Consider the following 18,790-nt stretch of genomic DNA (forward strand, 5'->3'; position numbering starts at 1 on the left):
CCAACCCCCCCCCCCCCCCCCACCCCCCCACCCCACTCCCTCTTGCACACACTCAAAGAAAAAAAAAAGACGCGAGAGACTGCAGAGAATGCCCTAGAATAGCGAATCAGTGGCCCATCCCTAGGCTGGAGTTAGTGATTAATCACTAAACAAATACATACTAAAGACCTTCACTTATTCTCTTTTGTGGCTATGCACAGTCAATTACATCCTCAGCTATTGTTTCAAAAACATTCCTTATGCTCCACTTATGTTCACGTCGGGGAGGCATCATCAAAGATACATCAAAGAATTTTTAAGGCAGGTTTGCGTGGGCAGCCGTGTCACATACGGTTGAGTTTATAGCCGATAACTTTCTCTGAGGGAGGCAAGTCATTTCCGTCCCTCCACACCTCCACACCTATCATGTTATGGTGCGAAACAAAAAAAAGAAAAAGTTAAATGAGTTTATAACAAGGAAGCCTTATTGTAATGATTAACTTTATACCAGGTAATGGATACATGTGAATGGGCAAAGCAGACAGGAAGTCTAACAGATGGCTTTAAATTACACAATAGAAAATGGTATCAAAAATCAAGCTTTTTTTTTTTTTTTTTGGAGGGAAACAAAGCCTCTCCTGTTCCCATCCCCCACATCACAGAAAAATCCCAACATCTCCACAACGCAGAAACAAAACTAATTAAAAAATGAACACAACCTGGGTGTAAATATGAGAATAGATACAGGGGGAAATACACAAGTTCAGCAGATAAAAGCCAACAGGCGAGGACAAAGAGTGAGAGGTTTTCAGAAATGGCGGGCGAATCATCTCCTACACGATGAGCAACACTGAGTCATGAGCCTGGGCAAATCCACCAACAAAGAAGCTCAAAGCTAGCAGTCTAAAACAAGTTTTTAATGCCTCAGAGCCAGCACCGTCTCCTGGTGTGTGCCATTAAAAAATCTGGTGACTTTGTCCTTTTTGGGAATATATTTTCACTTGCTGCAGAAAGGTGTTGTGAAATGGTTGGATTTAAGAATTGCTGCTGTAGGTGTGTTCATAACTTGCCCGTGAGTACCTGAAAGAAGATATCTTTCTAAGTCTGAGATTTAAAACTTGGAAATGTGTGTAACTTGAGCATGTGTTAAATGTAGGCGATACATGGCATTTTGTTGTGTTGTAGCTGTTGTAAAATTTTGATGTTAAGGAAAAGCTCAGAAATTCTTGGTTTACTGAGTCCTTCCTGAGTTGAGGTGAGGCGGGGGAGAAAAAACACAAGAAGCTGAAATTTACAACAGCCATAAGATGTAATTTGGCAAACAATAAGCCTGAGCTATTTACTCAGCAGCTACTGAACAAACATTAACAACTGGTTTGTTAAAATCCTCTGCTTTAAGTCAGACTAACAGAAAACTCCCCACTTGCATCTTTTTTTTTTTCTAAGTGAGTCTCTTAAACACTGTGGCCTCCAGAAACATAGAAATGAATCTGTTTGAACAAAACTTTTTTTTTTTTTTTTAAAAAAGAAAAAGTCTAGTAAAATCTTTATGCTCAGAAAGCTAAATTTCTGTTTTAACTACAAAGGCTCATTTACTACAAAATCCCATCAATTGACTGTGAGCATAATTTACTAAAAAATCTAAAAGTAGTCCTGTGGAAGAGAAGTTAGCTCTGATACTTAAGTTTTTAAATACATAAAATAAAGAACTACTAATGCATAATTTTATTAAATAACCTGAAACAGCCATGACATAAATCTGCTAAACTTATGCTCACATTTATAGTTTTTGTCCTCTTTTCATCATTTATTTAAAAAGGCAGTCATGCGGAGAATCCAACTGTGGATTTTCACTTTAAACAATGCTGTATATTAATAAATATAAGCAACACTTCTATGTTTTATGTATCATAATCCTCCTTTAGTGGCTCTGCATCTAAAAATATAAATGTACATAACTTATTCTTTGCCAAGCATTAAAATAAAGGTTGCAGTAAGTCCGAGCAGATCTATTAAATATGACTCTTCTTACTTTCTTCTTCTGGAGAGTAAAATATGGGATAGTTAAAAAGTATATATATAACAATAATGAAAAGTCTTAAAATGTTACAACCATAAAAGCCTGCATGTGTGGATCCTATCAAACTTTATAACAGTTGCTCTCCAACTGATTGAATTACTTCCAGAAGTTGAGCAAAAAAGCAGAAGCTTCACTGCAGCTAGAAAAATGATTGCCAGTAATTATATGTGACTTATTATCAACACTGTAGGTGTTTTTATAAACATGCACATATTCTGAAACTTAAGAGGAGTGTGTGATGATTAATCTTTTAATCAGCTTCAAATAGGTGACGTTCTAGATATTAGGAGTAAAAGATCGTGGCTCAAGTCATTTTGACTTAGTCAGTAAATGAATCAATAAATGTATCTTTAAAAACGTCAAAAGTAAATCTCTCTTATGCCAAAAGGACAGTCATGAATTAATTAGGTGTAATATATATACACACAAAGGCGTAGGTTTCGTTTCAAAACTGGGGGACACATATGAAATGGGAGTTTGGGGGTCCTGCACCAGCATCTAACACTTAATTTCCTGCATTCTGGTGAATTTTTATGCACTATTTCATAGCTTTTCTTTATCATTTTATGATGTAAATGTACTTAATTTTGTCAAAATATAAGTCCTCTGCTAGTTTCATGCTTTTATTGTGGTTGGGGGAGGCAAATGCACATGTTCTAAATATTGAGGGGGACATGTCCCATAAGTTCCCCACAAAATCTACATGTACGACTTTGCGGAAGCTAAAATGTAAAGCTGTAACAAAGATATTTAAAGAAATGAACATGTTTAAATGTTCAGCATGACCGACTGTTCTGTAAGTGATGTGTGTGATGCTTTGTATGCACGATGAGCTCAAATAAAACAGACAAAAATTGACATTTCTCATCTATACACGCTTTGTTACTTTTTTTGTTAAAGCCTGTGACATTACAGTATGCAAAATAACTGATCTTTAGGGGAATACCACTTAATTCAAGCATAAATTCAAAGTGACCAAACATAGTTTGATCAATATTTTGGGACAGCTCTCGCTCAGATACACAGGACAAACCACAGCACATCACCATCCTGCATTCTGGTGAATTTCTGTGCACCAATTTGTGCCTTTTCTGCATCAATTCATGGTGGTAATGTCTTTAATTTTGTCAAAATATAAGTCCTCTGCTGCTTTCATGTTTTTCTTAGACAAATGAACATGTACTAAATATTGAGGGAGACGTGTCCCCTGCGTCTCCCATGGAAATCTACACCTATGTGTAAACAGAAGCTAAAATACAAAGCTGTAACAAAGATATAAACATGTTTAAAATGTTCAGCATGACTGACTGTACTGTATGTGATGTGCGTGATGGTTTGAATATATCATAAGTTCAAATAAATTAGAAAACAGAAAATTGACATTTCCTGTCCATACACTCTGTTACACCTTTTTTTGTTGTTCAAGCTGGTGACATTACAGTATGCAAAATAACAGTATTTTGTGGGAACACCACAAAGTGACCGAACGTAGTTTGATCAATATTTTTGAACATGAACAGCCCTTTCTCAGAGATACAGGACAAACCACAGCACCACCACCGTCCTGCATTCTGGTGACTTGCTGTGCACCAATTTGTGTCTTTTCTGTATCAATTCATGGTGTTAATGTTTTTTATTTTGTCAAAATTAAAGTCCTCTGCTAGTTTTGTTTTTCTTGGACAAATGTACATGTTCTAAATATTGAGGGAGACGTGTCCCCTGCATCTCCCATGAAGATCTACACCTATGTGTAAACAGACGCTAAAATGCAAAGCTGTAACAAAGGTCTTGAAAGAAATGAACATGTTTAAAATGTTCAGTATGACTGACTGTTCTGTGAATTATGTGTGTGATGCTTTGAATATATAATAAGTTCAAATAAAATAGAAAGCAGACAGAAAATTGACATTTCCTGTCCATACCCACTCTTTGTTAAGACTTTTTTTTGTTCAAGCTGGTGCCATTACAGTATGCAAAATAACAGTGTTTTGTGGGAACACCACAAAGTGACCAAACATAGTTTAATCAATATTTTTGAACATGAACAGCTCTCGCTCAGAGATACAGGAGAAACCACAGCATACCACCATCCTGCATTCTGGTGACTTGCTGTGCACCAATTTGTGCCTTTTATGCATCAATTTATGGTGTTAATATCTTTTATTTTGTCAAAATATAAGTCCTCTGCTACTTTCATGTTTTTCTTGGACAATTGGAGATGTTCTAAAAGTTGAGGGAGACGTGTGGAAATCTACACCTATGTGTAAACAGAAGCTAAATGCAAAGTTGTAACAAAGATATTTGAACAAATTAACATGTTTGAAATGTTCAACATGACTGACTACTGTAAATGATGTGTGTGATGCTTTGTATACACTATGAGCTCAAATAAAACAGAAAACAGACAGAAAACTGACATTTCCACGTCGTATGTCCACACACACTTTCTGAAGCTTCTGACATTACAGTGTGCAAAATAACTGATCTTTAGGGGAATACCACTTCATCCAAGCATAAATTCAAAGTGACCAAACAGTATAGTTTGATCAGTATTTTTGTACAGCTCTTGCTCAGTTACACAGAAGAAACCACAGCACACTACTGTCCTGCATTCTGGTGAAATTCTGTGCATCAATTTGTGTCCTTTCTGCATCAATTTATGGTGTAAATATCTTTAATTTTGTCAAAATAAAAGTCCTACTTTAATGTTGCACTGAATGTGAAAACAGAAGCTAAAAAGTGAACTTGTAACATTAATATTTCAAGAAATGAATAAAAAGTTTAACATATCTGACTGTAATGTGTGTAATGTGTGTGGAGGAGTTGTTTTTTGCTGTTGTTAAAACTGCTTGTATCCCTGATATATGTTAAGTTCAAATAGAACAGACAGACAATTGACATTTCCTGTCCACACACTCTGTTGCACACTGTGCCATTACAGTATGTAAAATAACTGCTTTAGGGGAATACCACTTCATCCAAGAACAAATTCAAACACAGTTTGATCAATATTTCTGAACAGCTCTCGCTCAGAGATACAGGACAAACCACAGCACCACCACCGTCCTTCAAAGCCATCTGACCCATCACTTTTTCCATTTTTTTTCTCTTCAATTCATTCTCAATGCGGTCACACAGTACGTCTGTGCAAGATAAACATATGAATAAGACAAAAGTGTTTCACAATTTACATCAGCGTGCTCACTGGAATTCAACAGAGCTGCCCCGAGTGGTGGACGTTACAATCAAAGTGTTAGATCAGAGCATCAAACCAAAAAAGGCACTGATTTTATAAGGTGAGCAGATATTCTGGGTTTGAGAGGAGAGCTGATAAGTTTCCACACCTACACACCTACACACACACACACACACACACACACACACACACACACATGGAAAAAAACAAGTATATATTCCCTGTGAAAGTTCTTACAGTCACTTACTTTTGCCTCATTTTTCAAACAAAGAAAATTAAAGTATTTGTATCTTTGGGGAGTGTTGCTGGGCTGCAGAGTGTACAGTAGAGCTGTGACGATTAATCAATTAGTACTAGTGTATTAATCACAAACAAATTTGATAATCAATTAATCAGTTTGAATATTTTTAAAGAAAAAAAGTCTGTGATTCCAGCTTCTTAAATGTGATATTTCTGGTTTCTTTACTCCTTTGTGACAGTAAACTGAATATATTTTGGCTTGTGGACAAAACAAGATATGTGAGGAAGTCATCCTGGGCTTTGGGAAACATTTTCTGACATTTTATAGACTAAAACTATTAACTGATTCATTGGCAAAATAATTGACAGATAAATCGACAATGAAACTACAATTACATTACAATTAGAAACAAAAAGCTGCACATTTGGTCTCATGAGGGATGGAAATGTGTATTTTTGCGGTAAAGTTATTCCAGCCTTGAATATAAGTCATATATCTTTTACCAGTCAGACACCAGTGCCTGTAAACCAGGAAAAGAAGCTAACTTGAAGAATAATCAGGAAAGACATGAGATAAGCTTTCACAAAACAAGGAGATAATGAGGGAAAACCCCACATCTCTTCGCTTTCTGCAGCCTCTTTATTGCTGTTAAAGGGTTAATCCGTGAGTGCCATGTCAGCCTCTCATTTTTTAATGAACTATCATTTCCTGCTGCCGTTCACAGAGCGTGTTTCGGCGTCCTCTGATAGTTTTGTGAAACCTGAATTCCACAGGCTGTGAGTCAGGAGACCTTTGACACGTCTGCCCCTTCTGAAGGCTGCCACCTCCAATGGCACTCACAATTCTTCATGCTAATGAAACCCCAAAAGTGCGTACACACACTCTCACACACACCCACACACACACGTGCCCTAACGTCCCACACAGGGGATGATAGAGAACAAGGGCTCACATGACAGCCAAACCCCGGCCAGGTCCAACTGGTTACGACATCATCACAACAACTGGCTTAGGCAATCGCTTGTGTTACCCAATGCTCCACAGGGCCACAGTTCACACCTAACATAACAGCACAGACGCTGCAAGACGCACATGCACACTGTGGTTAGGCAGCGCGCTGACCTGAGGTACTGACCTCTGCACCATCTCTGTGCAAAACACTAACTCCTTTTATCAGCTCGTGGCTTCATGAATAACTACTGCTCCAATCTGATTTTACAAAGTGTCAGAATAATTAAATAATGGAGTTATGGGAGGAGGAGTGTGTGAGGAAAATGTGGATTCACGTGCAAATGCTGTAAGGTAATATCTGTGTGTGTGTGTGTGTGTGTGTGTGTGTGTGTGTGTGTGTCTGTTCCTCCTCCAGTTCAACCGGGCTTTTTCCCAATGACTTCACCACTAAAGCATGGAGCCCACTCCTGGACGGAGATCCCCCTGCCCAGTGTGTTTATCACATCCCCGCTCCACACAGCCATCTGTGTCAGCCAGCACACACACATGCACACACGAGCTCGGACACATGCTATCCTCTTGGGTGACCGCAGTGCTGCCAGGAAATCAGGGGGCACCAATTATAGCAGTCTATTATTCCTCTCACTTCCCAGACAGCTACATAAAACAGCCCTCCAGGCCCCTACGACCCCCCGGGTTCAGGTGCCCACTGGGTGTGGAGGTGTGTGCTGGGTCACTGTGTAACCAGGCCTGGACCCTCTCAATGGGGAGAGAGGGTTGTTCAATGAGTCAGATGTGACTGGAGACACATCCAGACAAGTCATAGAGCGGCAGAGACAGGCAGGCTGGAAATAGAGGGGGAGATGGAAGAACAGGAGAAAAGGAAGAGGAGTAGGGCATCGCTGGGTGTACATCCATCCTGGGATGTCATACTTGGGAGAATGGCTGCTTTGTGGAATCTAATAATAATTAAATACTTAAACTAATAAAAGTTCTTGGTTGTTAATATGTCAAGCTTTTGTTTCACCTGCATTTTATCTGTACATCCCAGTTGTTTCTGCTTTTCCCCAATCATTTTACTGGCCATGTTTGTAATTCTGGACACAACACACGGGTTAAAAGTTAAAACACCTTCAACAAGACTTCCGTAAACAGTCTCCAAAATGTTCTTGCTTATATTGGTAATTTCCAGATAAGATACAGAGGCTTCATTACTCTTTTAAAAATATATTCTGTGTTGGCTGTAAAAGTTATTATTATTTAGGTTCCTAAACCTTCTTCAACAGGTTGATCATTAACCACTCAGTAAGCTCCATGCATCCTGTGATGTCATGCTTGGAGGAATGGCCACTGTGTGAGATCTATGGCGACACTGACTATGTTTACACACACAAAATATTCTGATTTTGCCCTTATTCTGAAAAAAAACAACAACAACTACTACTAGGCTGTTTTCATGGCAGGATTTCCCACACGTGCATTTATTTGTGGTGGCCCGCCACAATAAAAACACATGGCACCACATTTTGATTTTGTATTTTTGGAGCTGCATCATTCATCAGGAGCCCTGTTGGAATATATATATATATATATATATATATACTTTCGGAGTGCAGAATGTATTCTGGGCACAGACGGAGCAGCAGAACGTCAAGTGCAGTGAAAGTGAAATTAAACCGTTCATTTATTTCAGTCTGCAAAAAGCACATCATGTATTAATCTATAAATTAATGGAAATCAAGTCACAGCCTCTCACGGAAAATGGCAGATAAAGTAATCCAACATAAGTTAGACAAATATGCAGTTGTGCATTCTCCGATTTACATGTTGTTTATCAAGTCAAGTAACACAGCTGGAGCCACCATTTTACGTCTTTGAATCAAAATTGGATTATTTCAAAGTTCTCCACTGGTGGCGGACTTTTAAAAGGTACGAACACAACCATCCTCTTTCGTTCCTTCAACAACCTTTTTGAAAAAAATTGGCAAGTCTTTCATAATGTTTAAAAATAGGTGTGTTTCTCCTACTGGCCAGAAATGTGGGCTTTTCTTTTGGGCATCTCTACCCCAGCTCTGCAAACTGTTGGCGAGTTGGTTTGTGTACAATGCAGATAGCTGACTGTAAACAGGAAAGAGGCAGTGTGGCGCAAACTACGGTAAAAATCCTGTTTGAGATGCATATTCCAGATGCGCTACATGTCCAAAGAATGCTCCTAAAACCTGAATAACACCTGGATATTCCAGATGTCTTAATCAGAAAATGCTTTATTCAGAATATGCTGTTTACATGACCCGTATTGTCATATTCGGAATAACAGTGGAATATTAGCGTGCATGTTAACATAGTCACTGTTTCCTATAAGACAACACCTCTTTCCAAATGAACACCTCACAATAACCACACCTACTGTATTTTAAATTTACGCTTTATCGGTCCCAAATAGGAACATTTTCACAAGTCAGAACCACACAAGAGGGGTTAAATGAACACATTACGACACCTTAAATAAATGTGAGGGGCAGAAACACACCAAAGAAACAAGGTCACAGGGCGGAAAATTAATGGCACTTGAATAAATGAGAACTTGAGACCATTTGAAGCTCGACTCTGCTGCGATGTATATGTCACTAATCCAACACAGCAGGTTAGAGCACAAGAGTGTGTGAGGGACTTTTTCCAGTGTACAGTACAATGTGGAGTGTATGCAGTCTGTGTGGTTCATATACACTGTGACATGCTGCTCAGACAACCACATAGGTTACAACCTACCTGTTACAAACCACAACATGCTGTATACATTTTCCGCTTTACGTTCTACTTTGGCGGCTCTATAAGTGACTGCTTTACAAAACAACAAAGAGGAATTGAGCTTAAAGACCGCCAGCAAGCTCAATTCAATCTGTTTTTGTAACAAAATTTGTACATGACAGAAGGAAAACATTGTCAATTTGCCCACAGTGATTATATATAGCTAAATGATTTACTCGCTAATCATTTGTACACACAGTACAGCCTTGCATTTAAGTTTACATGCTGCAGAGATTGTGGTTAGGAGCCACCGAATGCAGACAAGTGAAAGTCCCTGATGTCTGTGCGACAGACAGTATGCTACAGTACATCTTAATGTGCTGGAGCAACACTGAAAAGGCGAGCAAAAAGCAAAATACTACATTATTTTCCAATAAAACTGTTACCCTGTGTCAATGTGATTTAAGATCCCAAAGCGGTCTGGTCCTCAGATTTAGTAAAAGTAATAAATTGTGTTCGCAGTGGTGAATCTTTGAAGTTTGAAGAAATAAAATAATAAGCAAATGATTTATGTGTCTGGGATAAAACAAATAAAACACAACCTCCTCATAATTAAGATTTATGATTGCCCCGGTTTTTTTAGGCTGAGGCCAAACACGGATGAGCCACGACTGGACAACACCGAGCATATTTACGGGAAGAATTATCACAAACAACCCTCCTCACTGTCTCTCTCAAATACTTGTCACTGCTGTGACTCTGGCCGATGGGGGACAACCATAGAAATAGAATCAGAGTAGAACAAACATTCCCATTCAAATCATCGCAGCAGGAGGCCATTTTTGTCTGTGCTGCCGCCACTGCAACTGTCGTAGTGGACACATTCTGACTCCCAACTCGTCACATTAGGCACTATGTAGCCCCTTGCGTTAATTTTGGACGCTCATGGATGATGTTTCAATGTTCGCTCATTACATGCATTTTGTCTTTTCAAAATAAACTTCCTCTATACATGAAATGTACGGTTTCTGCCTATTAAATGCATACAGTCTTTTACAAAATCATCTTTGAATGTAAAAACACAAAACAAAAAACAAAACTTTTTGTACACTTTGGCATAAAATAAAAATGTTTGTTACTAAGGTTACGTCACGTAAGTCACATGCATATTATACTACACATAGTGGCACACTACGTCGTTATCAATAGACCTCAATTGAGTTTTGGTTTCACTTGGGACACAAACAGCAGACTCGAGGGTGAAAGTCCAGCATTTGTTTGACTGTGTTTTTGACACTTGGACTTTCTCGCTCTTTACACTACGGTAGTGCAGCCCAGTGCATCTCATACTGCTGCTGAGGATGCCTCTGTCCATTGGTGTCTAACACCATGGGCCACTGGCCAAGCATCAGGATTTGACAGGTTGGGATTGAGACCAGGTTGTTGTAGTGGGCTAACTTCCAGATAAAATTCCGTATCAACCAACCGACTTGCGACAAGTTGCGAACTTATGGAGGTGAGATTTTGCAGTAATGACAACAAGCAGTGGAGTAGTATGTTTTCAAAAAGTTAATTGCATGTTTGTTGAAACACAACGTAACGTTACTGCCTTCAAAGAATGAGTGAGAAGCGCTGCTCAGCTGAGAGGATGAGAGAGACCACGGGGATAAACACCGTGCTGATGAGCATATTCTTACTGTGTGTATTAAGGATTTATTTTGACCAAACTGAATATGTGTTCAATATTGTTCAGGGTTTCCTACACACTCACAAGGTACAATATCACCACTAGCTGCCACATAATAGTTTTATATTTTTGTAGCTCTTCTGTTCATTAGGAGTGTTGTTGGGATATTCATACCATTCAGTTATTCAGAGCAACATACTCTCACAGTGAAGAGCATACACAGTGAAACTTTTTAAATTCATATAGAAAAAGAATGCTGTATTTCTTAGAACCACTGCGCCCTTGTGTAAGTGTTGTCCATCATTTTCCCAACCTACTTTAGATAAATCTAGCTGTGTTCTAGAGATATTCTGTGACCACTTTTTACTTCCCATTACTGATTCCGTTTACTGAACATACTTACTGAACCATTAACACTTAAAAAACTGCAGATTGATTATGAAGGGGGTCAGGAAAATGGTGTAAGAAAAGGCAATAACTGAGTTCTCAAACTACTGAGTGTGACACACTTCATGGCCCCACTCCTGTGTGTTGTCACCCCAACAGCTAACAACAATCACCATGTTCTTTTGCACTCGTCTAACAACCATGGCAAACACTTCAATATCCTTTCTATCCATTCTGTTTTCTATGGTGACAACATGTCTGTTTTGACTGAGGTGTGGTGGAGGCAGGGTGGGGAGGGAGAGGGGTCCCAGCCCGGCTGCCCGGCTGGCCTCTGAGTCAGGTCCTGTCTGGGATGACTCCTCTCACACAACACAGACAAACACACATACATTCATGACAGCTGGTGAATTTACAGCACACACTACGATGTTCACTGGATTCACAAAACAATACACTTCAGTGGACGACGCTGATTAAGAGCTCAAGGTCGGGCTGTGCTCCCGTGATAAACGTGCTGCTCTAAAAATGAATCAATGGAGAACTGTTTCCTAAAACAACATACAAGCCAGTTGCCATCCTGGTGAATAAATACATTAGTAATTTCATAGCCTTGGCACAGCATGTGTAGGAATGATCTGATGTGTAGTGTGGCGCAGAGTGTGAGACCGGGACCAAAACAAATGAATCAGGGATGAATAAAGTCCCGGGACACACACACTGTGCCTGAGAGGCACATAATATGACACCAGACCTGGAACACACATCTGACCTCTCCCTCTCTTTGTCTCTTTCTCTCACACACACTTACTCATCAAAGCTACAATTACATTCACATCTTTGTGTATCCCTTCTGAGTCCCTCATTGTGCTGTTAACTGCGGAAATAAGCCTACAGAACACGATCTGAACAATAAGTCTTCTTGAGCGATTGAATATTATTCTAAATGGCTGTGGTAAGACCTTTTGGCTCAGACTCAAACGTCTCTCTGACTGTTACTGCCTCTGTATTTCTGTCAGAGCTCGTGGGCCAAGGTAATCAGAATTGAAGTGGGGGAGATGCCCCGCCAGGCCTCGCATTAAACTTAACGACGCTGTATAAAAAGAGTCGGCCGCGACCTGCCGCTCCATCCCTCACTCCCACTGTCTCGCCCTGTTTGCCTCCGATCCCGTCATCCTAAGTGAGGCGTCTGACCGTGTTTGAGGAGAGAAGGGCAGGCCATGGAAGGGCTGATCAATGCCATCTTTGTCAGGGTGCTTCTCAGGTGACCGAAGCACCCGGTGACTAATAGGATCGAAAGTACTCCCTTCTGGCAGATTGGGTTAACGGGAAGACTTTGCTCATAATGGCTCAAACAGGGCTATTTATAAGATCAGTGATGTGACAGGGGTGTAAATAGTTTAAGAAATACATACACACTTTACCATTCTTCTACAAGAGGATAGCTTCAGTCTGCGAAGAGGTCATACATCACTACATGTACAGGGTGGCTATAAGTTTTAGCTCAAACTTGTGATGGAAATACACACCAAAAGTGAAAATTTACTCAAGTAAACACAATGATGTAAATTCAAAATGAACAGTGAGGTAAGATGACACTGATGATACTGTCCGTGCATACTGCTCTGCAGCGAAAAAATAAACTCATGAGCAGACTGGCTAGCAAGACTTAGTTTAACAGTAGACTTACTGCATGATCTAAATGCATAGAGTGGCGAAAAAAGAGGCACTGTGTACATACAGGTGTTGTGTCTAGGGTTGCACCAGTTTATTGGCTGAACATCTGGATCAGCCAATATTCGCCTTGTTGACTGCCATCAGCCTATTCGCAAATAAGACGACATTCACCAATGACAGTGGCCATTCTTTTTCTGTTGGGACACATCAATTTTGTGCAGGCTAGAAAGCAGAGCTCAAGACTAAAGGCCTCCTGTCATTCAAGGGTCAGGACACAACAAATTCACTTAGTACGTTTACATGACATTATCGAAAGAAAATCGATTTATTGTGTTAGTCCACCTAAAATTGGACTTTTAAAATACATGTTAACATGTTAGTCCAAGTCGAACCTAAACTGGCCTTGGCGCTCTGCACATGCTCCACAGTTTCTGCCCTGGGCTTTGACCCAGAAGTCAAATAGCATTAAATACGTAACAGAAAAAGAAGCCGATAACATGGTGAAATCTACATCCAGAGCCATTTTTGGACGGACAAAATGTGCAGAGCTGTAAAGTTGTCCACCATGATACCAGTTTTCCGCTAGCTAACTGTAGCTAACTTGTTTGTCTTTGACGCACTAGGTCAACCAGAAAAAGGTCCAATACTAACAAGGTGAAATCGGGCGTATCGCTACCTATCTTAGAGGAGTTGGACATACTTCAGTCAATAAATCGATTCCCCTCCCGTTTACAGGGATGAGGACAGTAGTCCAATTAAACTGTATATCAACTATATAACTGTGCATGTAAATGTACTGACTGTTGACATGTCAGAGAAAAAACCTGTTGTTTCGCTGATAATGCTACACTGTGAGCGACAAATCCGTGTTGAGGGGAGCTAGTTAACATTAGCTGTTAGCAGCAGGTGGCTGGAACTACCTGCTGACGGAGGTTGCATTGAATTACTGTATATGGTACTTTGAAGCTCTATTCAGTAAAAATGAGCAATGGGCAAGGTAAATTGTAACATTCTCATGATGTGTTCAAACTAATCTTGTAAAATTTTGTTTTTGGCGTGAAACTTGAATAAATACAGTTGTTTGAAGGAGAAATTTGTGAATGTTTTTACAGCAATATAAAATAGATATTACAGAGGAAATGATGGTACATTATAAGTCTGTTAGCTCCTTTTAAAATGTTTCCTGTGGCGCAAACACCGAGGATTCTTGTGGGGACGTGACTAAAAGAAGAGCCATCTAATCTGAATGTACTTAAGACATCAAGACTTTTTAATGACCTTCGGCCACCCTGATGCAAAGTAACGTAAGCTGGAAAGCTTTTGCATGAACTGCACTTCACTTCATATTTGTCTTGTCATTTTGTTACACAGAAAATACATACTGATGACGAAAAATCTTTGCCCCAGATTGGTGCATTTTGCTTCACACAGACTGATGTGGTGACACAGGGAGCTCAAAAAAATCCCTCCCTGTTAGGTGACTTTCAACTCTTACAGGATAGGGCCACAGTTACCTTTAACTCAGACAACCTCACATTCAGTATGAAACCATACAAACCTAGTTTCTATATGAGCTGGGGGTGTGTTTAAGATGAGTGAAATTCAGTGGAAACAAGTAGCAACAGACTTTTCGCCCCTAACTCCAGTACTTTTTACACGCACACAAATAACTGCACTACCATGAAAACCCAGAATAGTTTGCGTGGTTCTCAGCAATTTCACTTCTCCAGTGAACCAACTTCACTTGAGCTGATAGTTAACATCCAGAAAAATGTGTGGTGACCTCCAGATAAGCAAGAAACAGGAACATTAGAAGAAACATGTTTTACATTAAAGGTCAGGTTCTTGATTTGCAAGTCCGTCTCAAAACTACAGTCAGGTGGACATATGACTGCTGAAACAGGTTTGCTTGCTGAAATCATCCCTCCTTGTCCTCCTGACTGAAGCTAACATGAGGCTTCAAAGGTCTGAGTTATGGCCAAAATACATGGGGCACGGACGATTTGAGTCACGTAGACAAAGCGGTGTGGGGTGTTTTGCTTGCTACACAGACCCCGTCTTTGCAGCATGTGTTTGCCTCAGCTCCACTGTTTGTGTATTGAGTTTTAACAAGTGATAATGCAGTTGGTTTTGAAGGGTTTGGAAAGTGTAGGCTATATTAACTGGTACTGAATAATGTATTTTAATGTGAAATGTAAAAACATACAAGATTGCTCTGCTGCCTTGCATTTCATCTGCTACAATGAGGTTTAAATTTTTAAACAGGCTATTTTTTTATACAGTTCTGTGTAGTTTTAGCCTGTTGCAGAGCCGCAGAGCTGCATGCAGAGAAAAATAAATAGACCCGCTATGTAAAAATAACGTTGAGTAGCCATACTCATGGCTCTTGTCTTCTGGCAACGGGAAAAGAGTCTATTGCCTAATTTTAGCAGGTTTTCCCACATTTAAAAAACCCACAAACACGCACTAATTTTGGTGGAAAAGGAGTATTACAGTACCAAGTTAAGGTTTTACACAGCAGCTAAAACAACTGGAGTCTGTCTTTACCCTGATTATAATATCATGAAAATTCTGATTGTGATGTGGAAAGTTCCAGTATGACCCAGTGAGTGTCTCTTACAACCCCCGGCTGCCCTGTCCTGACCTGTGACTCTCCCCTGGCCTCCCTCTGAGCAGGGCCGCCTGCTGTGATCCTCTAATGCCGACAGCCTTGTGTGGCCAGAAACAGCCATCTGCAAGCCCATTGTGCTGGTAATGGACTCCCGCCTTAGAGATGGACTCTCATGGAAATGGGTGCATTCTCATGGAGACGTGCACCGGTTTTTACTGGATAACCTTTTCAGGTCTCAGCTCTTCCTTTCTGCATCTCAATGGCTTTCTCCCCGAGAGCCTGACAGTGATAGGCCTCCCTTGACACACGAGCCTGAGGGATTTGTCAAGCTTAATACAAGACACAGAGAGTGGCTGACTTAATCAAGGTGATGGATTACTGAGAGCAATCATTTTAAGGTGCAGAGCCAGAAGTTGAGATATTTCACATCCAGAGTGTGAGTAAAAATCTGGCAAATGCGACTGAACATTTTCACTGGTCACACATAATGGCACAACCAAGAGCTGCCCAAAAACTTTTAGCCATAGGATATTTGCAACAGGTGCTGAGGGTAGCACAACAAGCTGATCTGCGTGCAAGTCAAATACACTATGGCGAGCACAAATGAAAAAGCAAACCTAGAAGACCCGCCTGCAGGGTCCCGGTTAGCTTCAAAAGCAATGGAGAGAGTTGTGTACAAGATGAGGATGTTGTGATAGTGCTGCTTCACAGTTTTAGGGTAATGTTAAGTGAATGGAGACACATTCAACATGCTAACGCTCACTTAACGCCATCACCAAGATGTGCAGATCATTGGGAAGAGAAAGTAATAAATAATAATTCAGTTTCTTTCTGATCTACCAACCAGCACTTATTTTAGTGAGAAATTATAATTTTTGAAACGGTTCCCACGGTCTCGCCCACTAAAATAGCTCAGTCAACCAACAGAGTTTATCTTTATGGAATATATTGATGCTGAACTGACAAGAATACTATCGACATATGACACCTTTTATCTTGTGTTTCTAAAGTTTGTTTCGCAGACATGTAAGGAATTGTTAATATGTCACATTTCTTAAAGGGAGTTTGGCGTAATATTTTCCACCAGGAGTCTGGCAAATATTGACCCTGCAAAATCTTACAGTGTGTGACTAAACAATTTTAGATGTGAGGGGCTGTCAGACTTTAGTCTTTTAAAAGTATTCTAGATTATAATGGGCTTTAGATGCAAAAGCAGAACAGAATATAATTGGAATATAGCCAAGGTGGAACTATTTAAAACACTCCTTCTAATGCACCAGATTTATTTAGTTATTTAATTTTCATTATTATTCTATTTATTTAGTATTTTCAGAGTCACAGTTAACCCTTTGGCTCCCACTCGGAAACCCCCGGATGGCACTATTACTCTCACTCACAGTCTCAGGTATGTGATCAAGGGATTATTAAAATCTAGTCTGAAACTGAACTGAATGGTTTCATAGCATAAATGACGCCTCTCAGTTTTACAGCCTGCGTGACCTGTTGCCTTTTGGGAAAATTTTTGTTCTTCTATTTACAATTTAAAAAATATATATGTTAAAAGGTTGCCAGAGGGTAAAATGGTAACCCCAGTCCCCAGTAGGAGGATTTTGTCTGTTCTGCGCTGCTGTCTGTTCAGAACAAATGAAATGAAATGTATCCTTAGTCAACTCACATCAAACCATTACTTCTAAACCCGGGTTATGGAATTAACCGTGACTCCTGTGGACTATTCCACCACTAGTTAAGAAATTACTGCATGGGTGCTGACAAAAAGGTAACTGCACAAAAGGCAGTGAAAATTTTTTGGTGCACCTAAATTATGTGCTTGTGTAAAAAAAATAGTCTGGAGCCCTGATCCATTACAGAAACTGAAATGGTGTCTGTCTTGTTGTCTTTGTTTCTCTCTTCACTTTCTCTCTTTTCCACATTCTCACAGCCATAACCAGCAACTTACACTTTTTCCTTTCCCAGATCTCTACAGAAACTAAACCCAGTCCCACCACAGTCACCACTGACAAGGTGTGAACACACCGGATTCCTGCAGACTGTGAATCACCAACTCATCAACAATGAACTTCATCGCTACAGCCGTTCTTATGATTAGGAAAGACTTCTGTTTTTTTCCTGTTCACATATCATCATCACATATGGCTGCAGAAACAGTGCCTTGAATCAGAGGGAGTAATTTAGCCCAAACAAAGCGACTCACAACAGATCAAACGAGGGGGCTTGAGGCCCAGACAGCATGTCAAACATATGAAAGCTCCCTGTTCCATTACTGCATGCAATGAGTGATTTTCCTGCTGTATATCACCACCTCACTGGCTGACGAAGCCCCAGCTGAGATAAGAGAAAGGAGGACAGGGAGGATTGGGCACACAAAAAGATGAATGTGTTGCCCTGAAGTTATATGGAGCACAGCAGCAGGGGCTTGTTCGTTCTCTGAACTCCTTCTCGGCTTATTGACGTCACTTGCACAATAAATTCAAGGGGAATTCAAGTGTAGAAAATGAGCATGTTGTGGGATAAGACAAGACAGTAGTCATAATTGTTTCTCAGGGTGTGAAATGTTCAGTGAGAGCTCTGTAGTTAGGGCTTTAATTTATGAGCTCCTCCAGGATGTTGCGTTCCCAATAATTAATGCAAATTCAACCAGTCTTCCTGAAATCCGCCTCACTGTGCAATTTTGTCCAATCGCAGTAACTTTACCACAAATTCATCAATCATTGTAGTTTCCCGTGAGTTTCATCAGTCAGAATGACCCTTAATGGAATGAAAATGAAAGGGTTATTTCTGGTTGAACAAAAGTTTTATTATGATAATTGAAACTTGACACCATTTTGTTAATGAAAGTATGTGTGAAAGTCTCCCCTGTGAAAATAACTAAAATAAAGGGGAGATTCTCCGTCCAGTTGCATTTTTTTTCAATATCGTAGATTAGCAAATGAACACTGTATACTGTCAACTTTTACAGTATCTCACATAAGTGAGTACACCCCTCCCATTTTTGGAAATATTTTATTATATCTTTTCATGGGACAACACTATAAAAATGACACTTTGATATAACTAAAGTAGTCAGTGTACAGCTTGTATAGTAGTATAGATTTACCTTCCTCTGAAAATTACTCAAAACACAGCCATCAACATCTAAACAGCTGGCAACATAAGTGAGTACACCCCACAGTGAACATGTCCAAATTGTGCCTAAAGTGTCAATATTTTGTGTGCCA

General features: G+C 39.9%; 1 protein-coding gene across 1 annotated transcript in view; it reads right to left on the reverse strand.

Moving 5' to 3' along the window:
* The window catches only part of LOC126388148 (vacuole membrane protein 1-like), a 95,113-nt gene that overhangs the window by 4,904 nt on the left and 71,419 nt on the right, over positions 1-18,790 (reverse strand). The window lies entirely within an intron of this gene.

This window comes from Epinephelus moara, chromosome 3 (genome assembly GCF_006386435.1).
Source record: "Epinephelus moara isolate mb chromosome 3, YSFRI_EMoa_1.0, whole genome shotgun sequence".
NCBI classification, from domain to species: Eukaryota; Metazoa; Chordata; class Actinopteri; order Perciformes; family Serranidae; genus Epinephelus; species Epinephelus moara.